The 20,482-nt window shown below is 30.2% G+C and overlaps 1 protein-coding gene across 31 annotated transcripts in view; it reads left to right on the top strand.

Annotated features, from left to right (window-relative positions):
* The window catches only part of LOC129906991 (serine/threonine-protein kinase MARK2), a 157,585-nt gene that overhangs the window by 38,378 nt on the left and 98,725 nt on the right, over nt 1-20,482 (top strand). For 2 of the 31 annotated variants that reach the window (XM_055983018.1, XM_055983014.1), the window contains exon 1: nt 7,755-8,155. The exons of 26 other annotated variants lie outside the window; for them this stretch is intronic. The gene's annotated coding sequence lies outside the window, so the exon portion shown is untranslated. Of the gene's footprint in view, nt 1-7,191; nt 7,507-7,677; nt 8,156-20,482 lie in introns of those variants that run through there. 3 more of the 31 variants (XM_055983013.1, XM_055983012.1, XM_055983011.1) reach the window with 3 other exon arrangements.

Raw genomic sequence — 20,482 nt, 5'->3', positions numbered from 1 at the left:
CTGAAAATGTATCTTCCTTTACAAAATTAACTAAAAGAAAATCCTGTAAAAAAGATTTGGCTATACGAGAAAGTCATCTTTTTTTCTCTTATTTCCTTTGAGAATAAATCTCAGGAACCAAAGGTCCCTAAATGAGATGAATCAATCTTTGTCCTTAGTTAAACTTTCAATTATTAATTTATCAAACAAGTACATGGATCTTAACTTTAATTTATTTTATATAGCGAATAATTAATAAGAATGCGGATAAAATGCCCCTACCAACAAAGGTAGCTTTTGTTTTGTTAATTCATTTTTAATGTTCAAAAATAGAATCTCAGATTAGTTTGTTTTCTATTATCAAAATGCTTGTTTTGCACACTTCATAAGATGATATAAAGGTTTCTCGACATACAAATCCAAAGTAAATAATGTCGAGCTGTCTTCACTTTTTATTTATAAATAAGGAATTCTCGAATATTTAAACTTTTATATGGCAAGAAATAAAATAAACAAATTCAAACCTTTGAATGAATTACTATGCTAAACAATTAAATTGTCAGTAACAACTTATCTTACAAAATCACATGTTTTGTATATGTAATTAAATTAGTATAAAACAAAATATATTTACGTAAATGTTTGCAGTCTTCTTACAGGCTATGTCGTAACAGATTCCGCACTAAGAATACTGAAATAAAGTATCGTATATAAAATTAAAATACAAAATAAAAAATAAAAAATGTAAAATAAAATATAAAGCTAAAACTTCAGTAAGATGAGTTATCTTCAAAAATCTATGATGTTTTTTGTTTTGTTACTAGAGATATACATAGGTACTATAGGCATGTTTAGATTATGTTAAGAAAAATCGAACTTGAGATAACAATCAGGCATGACATTGCAAGGATAGAGAATTCGAAAAAAGTGTGTCTCAATGGTGTCTATATGTCTGTCCTATCCTGCAGCCCAAACCACTGCGTCAGTTTTGCTTCGAAACTTCTGCCCAGAAGTTAGATTTTTGAGGGATTTTCTAAAGAGGAAGTCGAAATTATATTTTTGGAACCAAAATTAACCGTACTTGTCATATGATTGAGTGTTATTTTATACATAAAAAATGTTTTTTATCACTATCGGTATCCTCCATTGAAACGTTTTCTTGATTTCTGATTTCGCAAACGACTAAACTGATTTCAACGGATGTTTTTTTTTTTTTTTTTTTTTGAAAAATAAATATTTTGGAAACGGACATAGTTTTAAACTTTGTTTTTATGTGTCAATATTTTATTTTTTAATGACATATCAATTTTGTATATTAAAGAATATAAAATTTAAAAATTTCTTCGTTATGCAAATAATTGAATGACATAGGTACTTCATTTGGTGGTTAAACCCAATATAAAAATTCTTACAAAATTAAATAAGAAGATATTCTTTTATGAATTTTAACATTAATAGCTTTAGTATTTTTAGCAACCATAAGAGCAAGTACGTGCAACCGAGTCGTGCAAAACTTTTGTTTTTAAATAAATATGGTTGGAAATAGAGTCGAAAATAAATTTTTGATTTGGGAACTAAAGTAGATCACGAAAGTTTGAAGTTCAATGGTTTCAATGACAAAATGGAGCTGTTAAGCATTATTACTGTTTTTGGAAGCAAGTACAAGTAAAGAATATAATGAAATTCGAGAAAATGTCCAATATGAAATAGAATTATGTAGAAAAGATTTTACTATATTTCCTCTAACCTTAATTCACGCCCCCCTTCCCGTATGCACATTAAGCAAACTCTTGTTTTTGTTTAATAACAATAGTTTAAAGTAAAAATTTGTATTTATTGTATTGTAAACGTGCCATTATTATTCAGTTCACAATATTATAATCGTATGTCTTTATTTGGTTATCAAAGCTATAATAATTAAGACGTAAACAGATATTTATTAAAAACAACATTGTTTCTATTCATAACGTTGTGTATATTCAGAGAATCAACATCTAAATCTCATATGATTTGCGTCATGTTTGTGATTGTCAAACGCAAATCTCACGTAAGGTTCATCCACATGACTAGCGTTATCTACCAAACTTAACGACGACCCGACGACGGACGCTGCCGTCATACTAAAAACCACTAATATTTGCGACGAAGACGGTGACCAACTACAGAAACTTTATTTCCATGCATAGGTTTTATTATTATTTCATATAAAGTGCACACAACTTTATAATAATAATAAAAAAAAACTAAATTAATTATGATTTATTATGCCAATTGTGAAAGTTTAAACATTTGATAAGCTTTTTAACAAACAGAATTCAATTGGTCTCTGTTAATACGCATGTCCATGTCGGGTTTTCGACCTTTTCACTTAAAATTAGTATATCTCAAGCCGAACTTGTATGAATTAGTGTGATCTTTATTTTTTTTAAATTTTATTTTATATGTTTTTGTCTTGTTTTTTTTTTTTTTTTTTGCTAGAATTTATTCAATTCAGTGTGACGGTCATTCCAAAGTTAATTTAACATTTCTCAGTTTATCCGTGAATTCAATTCAGTTATTTATCATGAGCTGTATATCACATACTACTTCGTCTTTGCCGCTCTTTGACAGTTTATTGTACAATCTTACTCTACTGGCTTTTGAAGCATCTTAAATATTAAGGTGTATTTGCGCTATCATCCTCAAAAAATTCTATAAGCAAGAGAATATAAATATATATGAATATGAGAAGAACATACAGTAGCGAGCAAAAAAAATGCAAACGAAAGAGGTTTAAAGAGTTTTTGACAAGAACTAAGTTAACAAATTTGGCATAGTGAAACTGTTTTATTTTCATTAAATAGTGTCAATTTGTGCAATATTTTACTCCAAAACCATTATTTGGTCAAAAGTCTACCTAAATATGCGTTTTTAGACGAGCAAAAAAATGCAAATGTTTTTATTGTTTGCATTTTTTTTGCTCGCTACTGTACGTTAGTGATAAACAGAAAACATATAGGGGAAGACAGGGCACAGATGACAACTTAGCGTTTGTCGATTTATTAGAAATTATTTAAAAGTAAAAAATAACCAAATATTCCCGCTATTCCATACTTAATGTGTTGACATTGGTATTGCAACTGTAATACTTGAAAATTGAAAATAAAAAATTGCAAAGGGCTTTTGGTGCGTTGTACAGAGGTACTTTGGGGTACAGAAAAACGTTAGGGTACAGAGGCACATAAACTAAACATTACTTCTTATTTATTGTAAAAAAAAAGAAAAACCTTTGTGCTTCGTTCGTTCTATGTGCTCCGTTTTCTCCTACGCAGGTTTGAAAATTTTAAACCGTTACTATGTTTTGCGTCACGTTTGGTCCAGTTGAGAAATAAAAAAAGAGACATCTATAGGAACTGAAAAATAGTTAGCGGAAAACAATAGAAACTACTCACGAAAAATTAAGGGCTCAAACAAAAGAGAAAATCAAGCAATTAAACAAAATATGTACTTTACGATTGTTAAACAGAATAATTTTGAAAATGTTTTCTAGTTTTTTTTATCTTTCAAACGTCAGTTAAAAATCACTGTTTTCTATTTCTACATTCACTTTTCTTTTTCATCCCCTTCATTGTTTCGAGCAGTGTGGTAATTCTATTAGAATCTACATTGATGTGGCTTCTTGAATTGAGGTATACCTACTTACCATTTTTACACTATTAAATGGGACGTGAGGTGATAGGGTGTTGCTTAAAAAATGTTGCTTAAAAAAAATCGAATGGTTCTGCCTGATTTGTTTGATTAAAAAAAGTATTAACAAAAATAGATCTTAATAAAAAAATATTAAAAATTGGCTTTTTTAGTATTTCTATCAAAAAAATTCTTTATCCGTCTATACTTAATTATTTAAAAATAATAAAAATCAAGCTAGTTAATATTCTCCAAATACATGGGTTCATTTAAAAATAGTAGTTTTTCTCGGCAAAGTTTAATGTTAAGTTTAAATTAATTTTCCATAAGCTTTTGTAACAAATTATTGGAATCACTTAGGTAAGAAATTTTATTTAACAACTTTAACATCAACCACCCTGCAATTTCAAGTGCAAGCAATGGACAATCATTTCATTTAAAAACAATTGATACGAATTTTATAAAGAAAGCGCACTATACATATATGTAGCTATGAATATCATGACTCAAACAATCTTTGGATAGTGTTGACTTTTGTTCCTAAGTGTATGATACATATACTTTCAACAGCATTTAGTGTGTGTGTGTGTGTTTTTTATACAAATTCGTTTTTAATTCTCAAGAGCAGGCAACTGCGCGTGTCATTTAATTTTTATTTAATCAAAACATCTTGCTGTCATCTACGCAAAAAAGCTTGAATTAATCTATAAACGCAGATCCTTGTCAATGTGTGCATTCTATCTAAATTTTTGTCTATTGAGATGATAGATAAGGGATGATCGTTAATAACAGGCTTATTTTTGTTTTTTTTTTATTAAAAAATTCATGGTCGCGCGTATGAACTTTTGTAGCTTTTCATCAACCTATTGTTTGAACTAAAAATAGATTTCAAAAGGGGAGGGTTAAAAAGCGAAGAAGATAATTAAGTGTAATATATTTTATTGGATTTCTTCCTGCATTGCAGCTAATGCCATTTTATATATAATTTTGTCTAGGAGTTGTTTGGAGCCGTCATCTATTGGGAAAACCAAAATTGTTTATATTTTCTTGAGCTTGCTTAAACATTTTCGATATACTCTAGATCCCTCAGAGTTACAAAAAGAATGCTCAACGTCATCTTTGCAATACTATTTTTCAAATGGAATGTTTTTCAGGAAAAAAAAGACTATTTTTTTTTTTAATTTCTGGTAGAAAAAAAGTAATCTGATTTTTATGAAAAATTAAAAATTTATTGATATATGCCGATTTCTGGCTTATCGGTTTTGAGACTTGTTTCATTTTTCCAAACGTCTGGAAGTTAAATGGTCCACGTCAGTGCTAGAAAATATAAACAACGAAATTTATTAGGCAAGAATATAAATAAATGTATTTTTGAAATATTTTGTTTTTGTATCGTGTTGTTTTCTAAAGAACTGACATTTTGAGGTTATTTAATTTAATGTACATATTATACAAATTGGGAGATATTATGTGATAAAAATAAATAAAAATAAAAAATATATATGTATATTTAAAAACAACAGCAACATTTGAAATCATGAATTTTACCTTTTTCTTTAAAGTACCTTATACTCCTTAACGGGAGGAGATCGATCTCCCATCACCTCTCATGGTAAAAAATCCTTTTATTTGACTACTCTACAAGAGTCCTTCACTATTTTCAACCGCCTAAAAAAAAAATGTTAATGCGAATATAAAAAATTCTTACATATCGTCGGTCTCATGAGAAAACCTCGTAACTCCCAAAATCAAAATTTTACAGGAGAGACGAAAGAGTAAACAAACAACAGAGTAGTTGGGAAGAAACGCGCTGTGCAAAATTTGAATTTAAGTCTATTTAGAGTTTTCGGAATGACCCCAAATTTTCTGGGTTGATCCGCTGACATATTTTCTAATGAATGGCATTCAAAAGTCATTTTTGAAAAAAAGTGGAGTTACGAGGATTTCTCATGAGACCGACGATATATAAAATAAAAATTTAAAAAATTAAAAAAAATTACATTAAACAAAATGCCGGAGTATTGGCGATTTTTCGCCAATACTGATAAGTGATAACTATACTGTATTGTACAAGTATTATTGATTTTTCAACTTTTAATGATGTAATGAATTCATAACGACAATTATATCGTGGGCACAAAGCCAAAACCACGAATCTGCAAAATTGTATTTTGAGAAAAACGGCTTCAAAGCTTTTGAAACTCTTGCAAACTCATAGAAACTCGTTCAACGGAAATTGATAGTTTAGGCTGCTAGACAACAGCTGAGAATTTGGGTCGACGCAGTGAAAAAAGGAGCCGATAGCAAGTTAAATGAGGCATTAAAGCCAAATTCCAAAAATGGAGATTTGCGGTTTTGGCTTCGTGCCGACCGACGATATAAACATTATAAAATTTCGTAACATTAATCGAAATATTAGATTCAGATACATTTTTTAAGAATTTTTGTTATAATCTCAATCCGAAACAAAAACAATTTTTACCTTCTTAACTTTAATCAATGGCAACCCTAAATTTCACTTTAACAAAGTGTATCGGCTCGGCGTCGATACTTACTCCAACCATATTTGTATGCGGGATATGTACGTCTGTCACAAATAATGGCGGCCATAATAAGAAGAAAAACAAAAAATAAAGAAGGAATAACAAACAAAAAAAAAAAAAAAATAGTTTGCATACCAAATGCGACCATTTATAATATCTATTCCTATACTGTTCCCAATTAGCAAAAAAAGAGCAAATAGAAGTGTTTCTACACTAATCAGCTTTTCTCCTTCACTTGCAGTAATTTCATGCAATATTTTGAATGGAAGGAATATCAACTTGTTGTGTCTAAAAATTCACAAAGAGAATCAAAAGAGTATCAAAGTTTTCTTGAAAGCTTCAAAGAGACCCAAATCATCTAAATTCCAACAAAAATAACTACAAAAAAAAAGAGAAACCAAACAACCAACGCTTCAGTTAATTGAATTTAAATGGGATTAGAGTGGTTTGAGTTTATTTGGTTAGCCGTTTTCTGTCCATCTATATTCTCTTAATATACCTATTCGCAAAAAAAAAAATAACAACAATAATAAAAAAGAAAACAATAAATAAAATAAAAACTCTGCTATCTTGTCATTGTCACTTGTTCACAATTAACTTAATTCAAGCTCTCAGGGCGTATTTTTCTTCGTTAAAAAAAAAAATAAATAAATAAAATAACCTGTATGTATTTCGAGAGTGCGTCGCGTCGCGCCGCACCTACTTACCTTACTAACTTATCTGACAGCAGATACACACCAACACATAAACATCGACTAGTAACTAGCCAATTTGTTCAAAAAAACAGACAACCGAACTAAGTGAGACTCTGAGAGAAAGAGGAACTATGTGTAGTCTGTAAATAAAGAGAGACCGCCCGATAAGTCGAAGAAAACACAATTCTTCGCGGCTCATTGAAGTACGGAACGCGCGCGACGACGTTAGATTGCGTTCATATTTTTATTTATTTCAATCATAATTTTTTCTCCTTATTGTTTTTTTTTCCTAAATTTCGTTAATTTTCAAAACAAAAGAAATAAAAAAAACAAAATTCCTATTTTGCTTCGATAATTTCGTTGCTCGTAATAGTGAACGATTTTTTGTTTTGATTGTGTTTTCTCCGTGCCGTCGTCGTCGTCGTTCGTCGTTGGATCTGTCATAATCGAGAACGGATAGACCAAAACTATTTGTATTCATTTCTTTGTTTTATTATTTTTTGTTGAAATGATTGTTTCACAAAAACTGGATTAGCTGAAAACTCGATTTTGAATGCGAATTTGTTTGGTTTGGTGTTTCACTGCTCACACTCATCGATTTCAAAAATTGTCATTGAAGAAAAGTGAGAAACTGGTTTTAGTTTCAAATTAAGTTGCTAATTTGATTTTATTAAAAAAATAAGAGAAACAAAAATCTTAATAAAAAAAAAGAGCCTGATCAGTTTGATTTAGTGTGTCTTTTTTGTGTTGTTTTGTATTCGTTTTAAACATACTCGTTATGCATCTACTTACAGATACATCAAGTCAGTTTAATTCTTGTGAAAGTTTGTATAAAATCACTCAATGTATAGAGTTTTATATGAGATATTAAATTATCAGTCAACTTGAGTGTATAAAATAATAATACAAAAAAAAATCAACAACCGATAAAGTTGTTTATATGCGCAACGACGATCAACCAAGTGTGTAATTTTTCTAAAAACAAAAAAAAGATACATTTTGCACAGCAGCTTCAGCAACAACATTCATGCTCTCTAGCAGTGTATAGAATCATTAATAAAATAGAAAGAGAATCTAGATAAATATTTAATTATATATATGTATATTTTTTCATTGGAATAGCGTGTGTGTGCTCGGGCGGATATATTAAAAAATAAAAATACATACAAAAATATGTACCTACCTACATATGAGTAGGGTGTGTTTATTTTTTAAAGCCTACTTATTCTAAATGCACTTTGGTGACTCAAACAAAACAATATCTTAAAAAACGTATGTATTTTTATATTATATTACATTATTTTATTTGCCAAATGAAATTTAAGACACTGCGCCTTTACCGTACCTAATATCCGTTTAGAATTGTATACAAATTGGTTTCCAAGAAAATGAAAACTACAGCTCGACCTCTGAAACCCCTAAATTCAATGGAAATTTTTAAAAGTCGTTTAGGTTTTTAAATTTAAAAACAAGAGTGTCCTGAAACAAAAGTGTTTATGTTAGAATTGTAATCTATAAAAAAAATCCCATGCAAAAACATTTACAAAGACAACAAGATAGCACCGGTTTTATTGATCAATGACAATTCGTTATCTGCCAAACCAAAATGTTGTATTATTATTTAAAGGTTGTGATGTATGACATCCGGCTGTAAGACTCATCCCCCAAATTCTAATCGCTTATTATTTATTCATAAAATTATATCAAAAACGTTATACATATTATACGCAAAAAATGGAAAATTTGATTCATCATTCGTTTATGTCAGTAGGGTCGATCAGCTGAAAACAAAAATAAGATGTCAGAGTTTAATCTGTAAAAACAAGTAATAAGGTTTAAAGAAGAGTATTCACTTTCGGAAAGCTAAGTTAAGAAAAAAAAAAACATAGGTACTATAATTAATTTCAATGGGTCTTTTCCCAGGTTGAATAATATAGATTTTTATTTAAAAAACTAGTCTAACGACTAGTTATCGCAAAAACAAAGCATTTTAAGTATTCCATAGTTCTAAAAATAATCAAACATTTTACCAAACATTTTGCAGTATCTAGACGTTATATCATTTGATCTTTCAATCGTTTGCAATTTGTTTGCCAAATTTCTTATTGTGTGGTTCCTAATTATGACACAACATCTTTTCATAATATGTAATTTTATCAATTCATTAAATTAATGTTGGAATTTTGAATATTTCGGTAGACAAAGTTATAGAAGAGTTGCTCATGCAATTGCCACTTAGCATTATATTCAACAGGTGAATTGAGTCAGGCATATTTCTTCAAAGTTGAAAAAATTCTTTTATATTTTCTTTAAACATAGCAGGAACAAAAATGATGTTCAAAACTAACGTCCAATTTGTAAAATATCAACTATCCCAAAACTATTTGAAAAGTTGATTTATATGAAACTTATACTTTTATTAAAAGAATTTATCTCTCCAATACAACATGGTTTTGTAAGTGGAATATCAACTAACAAAAATCTTATATTTTTTTTTTCAAATTTTGTGTTTATAGCAATGGATAAAGTTTTTCAGTGCGATGTATTATATACTGATTTTGTCAAAGCATTCGATAGTGTTGATCTTCATTATCTTACTTTAAAAGCTTCACACGGATGGTTTTCACTCTACGTATTGAAATTGTTTGATTCATATCTGAGTCAACAGAAACAAAACGTTTGTATTGGCAATAGTCTTTCAGATGCTATAAAGGTTACATCCGGTGTCCCCCGGATCCTGGGTCCTTTGTTATTTCTTCTACTTGTCAATGATATTCTAGACCAGATGTTCTTCTTCATTTACAATGTTTTATGTTTGCTGATGATTTGAAAATGTAGTGCATCGTAAAAAATGTATCTGACTGTTTAAAGATGCAAATTGAAATTATATATGATTGGTGTGTAAACAATAAGCTAGTTTTAAACGCTAAGTCTAAGTGTCAGAGTCTAACATTGAAAGATCTAGGTGTAATATACAGCTAAGTGTGCTAAAGAAATAGCACACTTTTGATTTTTCTTACAATGATTGGATTAATTTGGGACCTTTTAACTTATATATTATAATTTTTATATCAGGGCATGCATTAGCTTATGGGGATTCATAAAATAAACAAATTTTAAATTATTTCATTTTAATTCAATTTTTAAAAATTATGATTTGAAGAGAAAGCTTGATAGAATTAGAAGTACGAAGATCCGAGGAAGCCTTCATGTTAAAAACACCATCTCCCAAAAAATTGAACACGACCGACTCAGTTGGTATTGCCATGTTCAAAGGGGAGATCCTGAGAACCCCGTCAAAAAAGCAATATCATACAACGTTCCAACACGAAATAAAAAGAAAGGTAGGCCTAAAAACTCCTGGTACAAGCAAATGCAAAAACACCAGCATTCAGTTGGCCTTAGAAATGGAACAATACAAAACCGGGAGGCTTGCCGCCGATTTCTGAGGTCAACCCGGCGAACCCCACAAGCGGATCACTAGTGTGAAGCAGTAACGTGGGATAGTTATGATCCCCTCGACATCGAGATCATAACAGCGCGGAGAAAAAGGAAGAAGAAGATGATTTGAAGAGAATACCCTTTTTTCTTGTGGACAAGGAAATAACACACATTCCGAAAATCATAAAAATAATCATTTCTAAGCTTAAATTCGTACAATTTCCAAGAAATTCAATACTACTAAGTTAGTAACTTGTTAGTAGACCACGGTTTTTAAAGTTCCTTGGCATCTCATTGGTAAACTTTTAACTAAAGTCTGGTATGCACTTTGTGGAGTACGGTACCACGCTTCTTTGATTCTGGCCCAAACATCGTTTGAATTTTCGAATTTCGTTTCCCACGCTTAACCTTGACATCAATTTATAAATTTTCTATGGGGTTAAGATCGTGTATTTGAAATGGCTAAGTGCAAACATCGAATTTTTCGTCCGAAAACCTGTCTTGTACTATTTTTGATGCATGTTTGGGTCATTGTCATGTATGAATATCTAATTAACTGGCTTTGGTATTCTAATTCTGCCATCCACCTAACCAATGGGTCCTTACCATGCCAGGAAAATGCGCCCCAGATCATCAAATCTTATCCTCCTAGTTTCATCGTCTTGAGATAATACCTTGGCTTGTCCAATGCGGTTAACCTTTATTTCATCATTCCAAAAGTAGCTCATTCAAAACTGAATGTTTTTATTCAGATGTTTTTTAGCTAATGTTAGGCGATGTATCTTTTTTATCATCGGATTTTTCTTGCTTACCCGTCTATACAACTCACCATCATTAAGTGTCCTTCTTAAAAGTCTGCTTGAAACTTTTTTCACCGAATTCTATATTAACTTCGGGCAAAATCGTGCGAAATGACTTAAAAGGCCCACATTTGCGTTTCTTTGTGATAGCTCTATCCACTCGTATGGAAGTTTTGCGGGGAAGAAGTTAACGCAATTTAATTTTAGAATTTAAATTTCTATTTGCTCTTTCTAAATAAATGGCTTTATCCATCATTTATTCGAAAAATTTAGAGTTTAATCTAATTGAGAAGGATTTTTCCCTGACTATGAAGATCGAAAGTAATTCTCCCTTTTTTCGCAGTTTAATGATTTTTCCTGCCTATTTTAGTCAAAAATACTTGTTTATTAACCCTCTGTCGGCACACGGGTGCGAATTTGGCAGGACAAAAATGAAAAGTGCTCACAGAAAAGTGTCTTTATAAGGGTGAAAATACATTTTTTTTTTTAAATTGTGAATTCGGTATACGAATTCCTCGGAAAATTCTACATCAATTTCATATATGATTCTCCATAAAATAGTGAGACCAAAAAATGTTCTAGCGCCATTAAAAAGTATAAAACAAATTCGCAAAAAAGAGGTGTGTCTACAGAGGGTTAAATAGTAGCAATACAATAAATGCGTTATCGTTTACAACTTTTGAACGCGGAATAAAAATTTAACGGTTAAACGGTTCTGTGTCCACTAGCGAAAGAGACAGGAAAAGCATTATATTGCTAGTGCAAATAAATATAGAAAATAACGGTATTTTTAAGATATTTTTGTCTCCATCACTTTATTTAGACAATGTACCAAAAGAAAAAATTATAAAAAGCATTCCTAATATCTAAAATTCGATTCGCATGATTTTTCTCAATAGTGTACTATTTCTCTGTCCATGGCTGTATGAAACTAAGTCAAGTTTGACACTAGGTTCAGTTTATCAAGTTCAATGTTAGGATTCACTAGAAGAAATTCGAAGGAATTTAAGTATCCTTTGTAAATGGTTGTATATTGTGGGATCCTTTTTATTCCATTCACAAAAATAGACTAGAAAGAATTAAAAAATGCCTTTCTAGAAACATGTTTTATATTTCCCGACTTCCATATATGATGATTCGGAACAAGGGAAACAATGTCTTTTAAAAACGTGTTTCATTTTCTTAAAATTGTGTTGGGTTGTTGTATAATAAATGCACTAACCCTAATCAACCCTAGTGCCAATACTTGTTTGCAAAATCGATTAAACTCTGCATAATCCACTTCTATCATTATACTCCTCTTAGTAGACAAAGTTTGGCTGCAAATAAGACAGCTTATTTGGTGAATGAATAATATTTAAAAATTTCTTAAGAAAATTATTTGGTACCTATGCTTTAAATACCTGGGACCTTTTGAAGAATACAGAAATTAGAATTAAATTTAGACTTGAACAGGGAAGTAAGCATTTTTTTTTTCTACCTCACCAGTTTTAATGCCATTTTTCCGTCATAGCCTTTGACATAATACTAACAGCATTTTAATATTTAAACTCTCACTGTTACAAACATCTATACAAAAGATATACGAAACTTGTATTTAAATGAATAGCAAAATTTTATTTTTAGATTTTAAATCGCTTGTGCGACTATACATTTATATATTCAAATAATGTGTGTGTCGCTGATATGATTAAGTATTTTCTTTGCTTATATTATACGTAACTTGCGTCGAATACTATATATTCGATATTATTTTTATAAATAAATTGATTGACTGATAAATGAAAAAAGGAAGCAATTTAATTGAGTACACATGTTTGTTCGTCGAAATTTTCAACTGACAGTCCAATAAAATACTCACGTTTTTATGAGAACCGACCCAAAAGCGTCGGATCGGACGGAGTCCGACGGACACGACATAAATAATAGCCGAACTTTCAACTTTTCGATCCGGCAGATCCGTTGACATCAGTTGTCAAAAGTAGTGAAATAAAAAAGTTTTGAAATAAAATAAAACTTAGAAATAAACCATAATAAAATAAAAATCTGCTTTTTAAGAATTTTTTTTTCAACTGAAAGTATCCGTTTTGTCTGCTTTTACATGAAGACGCAAGACGCTGAACTTATATTAGAATTTATCTCTATGTGCGTTCAAATATAGGTCTGTTTGGGTTGTTTTTGGACAAAAATATGAAACCTGTCAAATTTTAAGAAAAATGGTGAAAAACTACCCAAACGCTTTTACCACAAAATTTTGTGCTATTTTTTTTCAACAACAACAAAAATGTAAACAACAACACCAATCGAAAAAAAAAATATAGAAAAGAAAATTTTCAAAACATTTTGCATTGATTTTCGAATTGCAATCGTTTAATTTATAAGACTGTGATTTTTGAACTTGATAAAGATTCATACTTTTTACATTTATAACTTTATCTAATTGACCTATATAATTTGTAATTGCAAAAATTAATCCACATGTAGTAGTCATAAGGTTATAACCATTATAGTGTTTATTGAGTTAATTTTGTCACTTCCATAGTTCCTCTATAAAGCACCGATGTGTTGCTTTTCATAAAACTGTGTATCCCACATTGGGGCAGTTTATTTATAAACTGAACAGAAAATCAAATTATCACTGTTTATATTTGATAAAGAAAAATTAACAAACTATAAGTTCTTGAGTGCTAGTAGTAATCGTGCTATCAAGAGTGAGGTTTCAGTCTCACTCTTGATAGCACATGACAGCACAATTTCTTATATTTAGAATGCGAAATAAAGTTAAATACTAATTGGAAAATTCGTTTAATAACCTCCCCCAAAACAATTTAATGTCACAAATTAAAGCTGGCAGAAATTTTAAATTTATATGCTAATACCAATTTGACCTACATTCTCCTTCGCATTGAAATAAAAAAAGTAAAATTTTTAAGATTACCCAATTGTTTTCAATTTCAACTTTTATTTGAATCTTCCCCAATGTGCTGATATACTTGGAGCACAACAAAAACAAAACAAACAATAGCCGACACTGCGAGCGTTCAGTACTTTTCCTCTGGATCAAACTTGAAAAATCATATATATTTTTTTTAAGAACTCTCATCACAATACAAATACATAACAAAAAAAATAAAATTATAAATAATTCAGGGCAATAATCCATGAATCACTCAATCGGACACACATCACGCGACGATGGACATGTAGATACATCAATATCTCTATATCTGTTGAATTGTTGGTGCTTGATGTTTATTATAGCTTCTTTTCTTGATAAAAAAAAGAAAATCATATTACAATGACCTGGCGTCATATTGTAAAATAAATCGCAAAATAAAATAAAAAAAAAGTGAATAAACAAAACCAGCCTCCTCTTTAAACCAGCCGATAAAGATTTCTATATAAGAAAGCAAAAAAAAATAGTCTGGAAAGCTATTGGTTGTTCGAGTTTGTATATGTAGATAACACACGTTGCGACACAAGTTTTTTTTTTATTAACGTTCAAACATACTATATTTTGTCTTATTAATCTTTGATTTTTAAACTTGTTAATATGAGTTCATAGAAACTTTGGGCAGCCATAAAGCAGCCGAAATTATGAAACAAGAACATCAAGTTTGGGATTTGAATTAAATACATAATATCATAAGTTTTAGAGAAAGTTTTGAAATAAAAAAAAAAAAAAAAACAACAATATGTAGTTGATCATTTTAATTAATAACTATATAACACTACTTTAAATTAATTATCAAACCCGGCTTAGGATGTGCAAGAATGTGGACACAGCAAAACTCTTAACTCCCCTCCTATAAGCATAGATATGTCATTAAGGGTGCAAGTTGATTGACCCAGTTCAAAAGATGAGAAAGAATACTATGCACAAAATTAGAAAGGAAGTTCAATGCAGACCTTAAATGGGTTGAATCCAATAACTCGACTTTTTTTCAATATCGATTGCAAAATACTAACTGATGAAGTGTCGAAAAAATTAAGTTGATCAGTAAGATCGATATTTCAAAATGTTTACAATTTTAAATAATAAAAAAAATGTCGACATTTAAGAAACTAATAAAAAACTTATATAAATCTACCACCTATCCAAATGGAATATTTAGAATTTTTCTAACTTTAAGTATCCCTTTAATTTCGTTCGCACACTACATACAAAAATTTGCAGTCCAGAATACTGTTTCGGTAAAGTCAAAACTGACTGTCAATCAGGGTTGTTAAAATATTAATTAAACAAAAATGCATTTGAAATGAAAATAAAATATTTATTGCAAATAAAAAAAATTTACATTAAAAAAAAAATTAGTGCAACTGAAAAAAATTTGCATTAAAAAAAATTTATTGCAACTGAAAAATATTTGCATTAGAAAAAAAAAATATTAATTGCATCTAAAAATATATTGCATTAAAAAAAATGTCATTGCAACTGAAAAATATTTGCATTAAAATAAAACTTTTATTGCAAATAAAAATGTTTTGGATTAGAAAAAAAATTATTGCAAATAAAAAATTTTCTGCATTGAAAGGAAAATTAAATGCAAAATGTGTGCAAATATTTTTTTTTAATATTCGTCGAATTTCTTATAATTTTGATTATTTGACCATTCATTAGCTATTTCAACTATAACATTGAACCTAATGTATAATCAAATAGTCAAAATTGTAAGAAACTCGACGAATATTATTTAATAAAACAAAAAATACAATCAATCCTTAGGTTAGGTTGTACGAGGTGATAACTTGGCAAGCCGATCATCTTATTGCTCCCCAGGCGTTAGGTTGTGAAGGATTGAGATGAGTAAGGACAGAGTTTAGTGAAATTTTTTAGGTATTGCTAAGGGTATTTGGTGCCTCCATGAATTGTATAAATTTCATGATTTTTTTTGTGCCTCCCTGAATTGTATACATTTCATTATTTTTTTTTAAGTGGTAAGGAAGAGTATTTATCTAGCTCCTTGAAGAAGAATTCTCCGACAGTTGTTTTTCTGCTTCTAGTTAAGCTGGGGCATTTGCAGAGAAAGTGATATGAGTATCCGCTTCCGTCTTTTTGTCGACAAAGATATCAATAATCTTGTTATTTAATTCTCATGTCGAGAGATATTTTCTTCACAAACTGTAATAAACCTGAAAGACACTATCTACAAAATTCCGAGAGTTTTATTGACCTGTTAGTGGCAGGGTTGCCTGAAAGATACTTGACCCTACCACATAGGTCTGTTTTGGATCCGTCCGTAAATACCGAAACGTGATCTTCATCGATGACCCGGTTTGATTCCCAGAGTTCCCTTGATAGGAAGTCTGCTAGTGCTAATGGGTTAAAATCAGTGTACCTATGGGAGAATGTAGTCTATTTCAATTTTAATGTCAGTGAAGTTCATTAAAACTTCGATGTTTCTCCAATCACCATCATTTCTCTCGAAACAATCCAAGGTGTTTTCCGCCTTCGTCAAAGTCCAAATTCCCTAAGTAACCATTTGGCATTTGTGCTGTTCAGATAAAATTTTGCTGTAACGCACTAAGCATATGAGTATCAATCAGTCTTTCACAGAGTTTCAAGAAGAAATGATGATGAATGATGTTACTCTTTGGTTTCAAATCCTTTGGATAGCAAACATGGATACTAGCTTTTCATTATTCGCCAGTTACATTAAAAAAAAATTTTACTTACCAATTAAAAGTGCAGCAGCATTAGTTGCAACAGATTTCAGTTGCCAGAATTAACTACATTAAAATGTATTTCTTTTTTTGTTGTACTAATGTACAATGTACATTTATGTATTGCTTTTGTTGGTGCTTCCTATTACAATTAAAATCTATTCATTCTTTGTTCATAACAAAAGAGAATGAATCATTTAATAATTACACGCGCTATGTTCGTTAGTTATGGATTTATTTTTATTTTGTAAATTAGTATTGCGTTGATGTCATCTTCTGTCATCTAGCATTTAATACAAAGGCGCCTGCTTAGAATTCAGAAATTTTGTACAGCTCTTCTTCTTCTTCGTTTGGTATTTATCTACATTTTTTGTGCTTTGTTTAAATACATCAGTTAAACGAACTTATAAGCCCAATTAAATTTAAGATTATTATGTTAAAAATTATTCACGTTGTGTTGCCTTGTAAATCTATCAAAATCTATCTTTGTGTCGCATGTTTATTTTAGAGAACTCATGATTATTCTGTTACGTAGATTTTCTTAGGTAAATTTTCAATTTGGGTAAAGAACTATAGTAAAGAATTAACTAAAATAAACGTCAAGGACGGAAAATAACCAGAAACAAACGAATACGTAATGTTTAGGTACTACAACTGAATGTAATCTTGAGCTAAGTAAATAATTATCAGTCGACATTTGTAGTCGTTGGAGCAATCAGACATGCATGCATTTAAATGAAGGAGTAGATTTCCCTTTTCATTCTTTGTTGATTTTTATTAATTTTCCAACATCTTTAACCAGAAATCTATTATATGTCTTAATTTGTAGAATGTAATGAAATAGTAAATGTTTTATATTAGAGGATTGTGTTTAGTTCAAAGACTAGAATTTAGTTTGGGCGTTAAAATTTCTCAATCCAACAACTTGCTAGCGAGAATTTAAGTTTATTCATATACTTTTCGGATTTTCACACACACACACACATTGGACAAAAGTTAATTACTTATAATTTCAAAAAATTCAATGTATTTTCAGATGTGCGTTCGCATTATTCAAATGGCAAATTTGTTGCACATCAGAAATTATTTATTTCTTCTTGAACAGTGCATTGCTTTTGGTAATAATAAATTTCTTACTTGATCAAATCAGGTAAATGGACATATTCCGCAAGCATTGAATAAAGAGAACACACCAGCCAGTACGATAGTTGTATAAAATTAAGGGAGTAACCTGGCAAAATCCCAGAATCAAAAGAGAAAAAAAAACCTGAAATTGGAACAAAAAGGCATCTATAGATATGCACAAGTTATATGCTATATGAAATTAATAGCAGCAGTTGGTGTATTGGTACAAAAAGCTACACCAGTCCACCTCCAAAACGAGTTTCATTGTGCCTTTAAAATGGGTATGGCGCAAAATTCTTATTCTTTGTATAGAAATCTGGGAGATTTTTTTCTTCTTCATTATTGATGTTTTTTTTTTTTTAATTCTTGGTTGTATTTTTGATTTCTTTTGATATAACCTGATTGGAGTTGGATTTTATTCTTACGTAGCACAGTGTGGTAATTCGCCAATCTGACTGGACAAAATAGAAAAAAAAAAAGTTTAGCCACATTATTTAAAATCATGAGTTGAGCTTCTCAATACAATGGGTAATTGTAATTCATGTTTTGTTTTTTTGTTTTCATCTCGGATTAGCGTAAGATAAGCTTGAAAGTTGGTTCTTGTCAACTGTTGGATGGAGATAATACAAAGTATTCTATTTTTCGCTTGAGTTTGGTTGCCGATTAAAAACGCTGTGGTACTTTTTTTGTTGCAATTGTTTTTTTTTATTGTTAATCTACATTTGGAGGTAAAGTATTATAATTTTCATCTATTAATTACCATTGCAACTATTTAAAAAAAAATAAATTCTGTAAGAAGGCTAGGAAGTGCAAAAAAAAAAATATCTTTGTTTTTCAAATAGAGGTAAAGTTAATTTTTCCGCATTTTTCCGGTCTGAAATTAATTAATTAATGTTTTGTGGAGAGTTGTCATTAAGATTAGCTAGTTACATGTCTCGCGTTTTCTCGACCGCCATACAACTTTTTTCACTTTTCAAAATGAAGTCAAGATTTTCAAAAAAACAAATTTTCGAAAAATGTCTCAAAACTGCCAAATAAGATCGAAAAGACAGTTTTTTTTTTATCTTTTAATGAGCAGGTATCATCTTTGGAACATTTTTGAGGATAAACAAAAATTAAAAACATATATAAAAGTTTTGTGCTTCAAATTAAGCGAAAAAAAGACAAAAAAGGTGGAAGACACATTGGACCGCTCTTTAAACATGAATTTCATTTTACTTGACCAATATTATGTGGTAACTAAATAAACAAAAACAGTAGATAGTGAAACAAAAGTAGAAAAGAATTTTTAAAAATTAAAAAACGGGAAATATAAACTCCTGCTCAAAATTAACGCACACATTTTTCGTCTGAAGTTATACCCCTGCATCTTATTTTAAAAGGCTTTAAAATTCTTTGGTGCATTTTTTTGTGTTTTGTTATTGTTTAGCAAGTCGAAAAAATGCTAAACTGCAACAGTATTATCAACCAAAAAAAAGATAAACCAAATTTAACAATTCAAGGTCTGAAAACTGATTATAAAATAATTTTTATTTTTAAGAAGAAAAATTTAAAAAAAATGGAAGCGGGTGACGGTTCTTTCCCATAATTGTATGCAATACTTGGTATAGTCTCCTCTAGCGCATATGACAACCTGGAGTCGTTGTCCATTCCACTAATTAACTTTTGAAGGTTTTGTTTTAACACTTCTTTCACTGAAGTTTTCAGTTGATCAAGACTGCTTGGAGGTGGATTTCGGTCGCGAATGCATCTTTTCAATATTTCCTACACATGTTCTATTGAATTCAAATCCAGATTTCTGTGTGGTTAATCCGAAGCTGGAATATTAAAATCTTGAAGATATTCTCAAACTACTCTAGCATGCATTATCGTGCATCAGACTAAACTGTGGACCAAATCTAGGGGTGATTGGAACCAGATGCTGTTCGAGGGCATCAGTCAAGTATTTTTGGGTACTTAACTTAGGTCTAGAAAGGCTCGCTAACTCCGTAGGTGTTGTAAAGCAGATTTAACTCCATGAAATTTTATGACTCTTCTTTAAAAGGCTCGCGGTTTAACAGACAGACTTCAGCAAATCTCTCCCCAAATCTTCCCGATAAACATATTATTCCATACCTTTATTTTAAGATCACTATTGTCTCATTTGAGAAAATAACCATGATGCTGTGGCATAAAGTAATAGCAGGACTTTACTTTAAAATAAATAGGATGTGCGTTAAATTTGAGCAGGAGTGTATAACAAACGGAAGGTTAAAAGTCTCCTAAGTGCACCTATCCATTAGGAAATAGTTAAAATCAGTAGAATCGCTCTCCGCAAATTTGAAAAAGCATATTCCAATAAAACCGTAATAGCTCAGGGAAATTAGTCAAAATATGGGCATGAAATCGCATTTTTCGCGGGACAAAATTTTTTCCATGGAATGTGTTCGGGTGGTTGCCCTTATCATAAAAGTCAATTTGTTGGGAAAATTGGAGGTTGGGAACAGCCGCCATATTGGAAAAGAGATTGGTATCGTTTTTATTGAATAGCTCCATTGTTATTCATTTTAACAAAAACTGTCAAAGGTAA

Source organism: Episyrphus balteatus, chromosome 1, assembly GCF_945859705.1.
Source record: "Episyrphus balteatus chromosome 1, idEpiBalt1.1, whole genome shotgun sequence".
NCBI lineage: Eukaryota > Metazoa > Arthropoda > Insecta > Diptera > Syrphidae > Episyrphus > Episyrphus balteatus.
The sequence above is the reverse complement of the archived record's forward strand: the minus strand, read 5'-3'. Positions and strand labels throughout refer to the sequence as shown.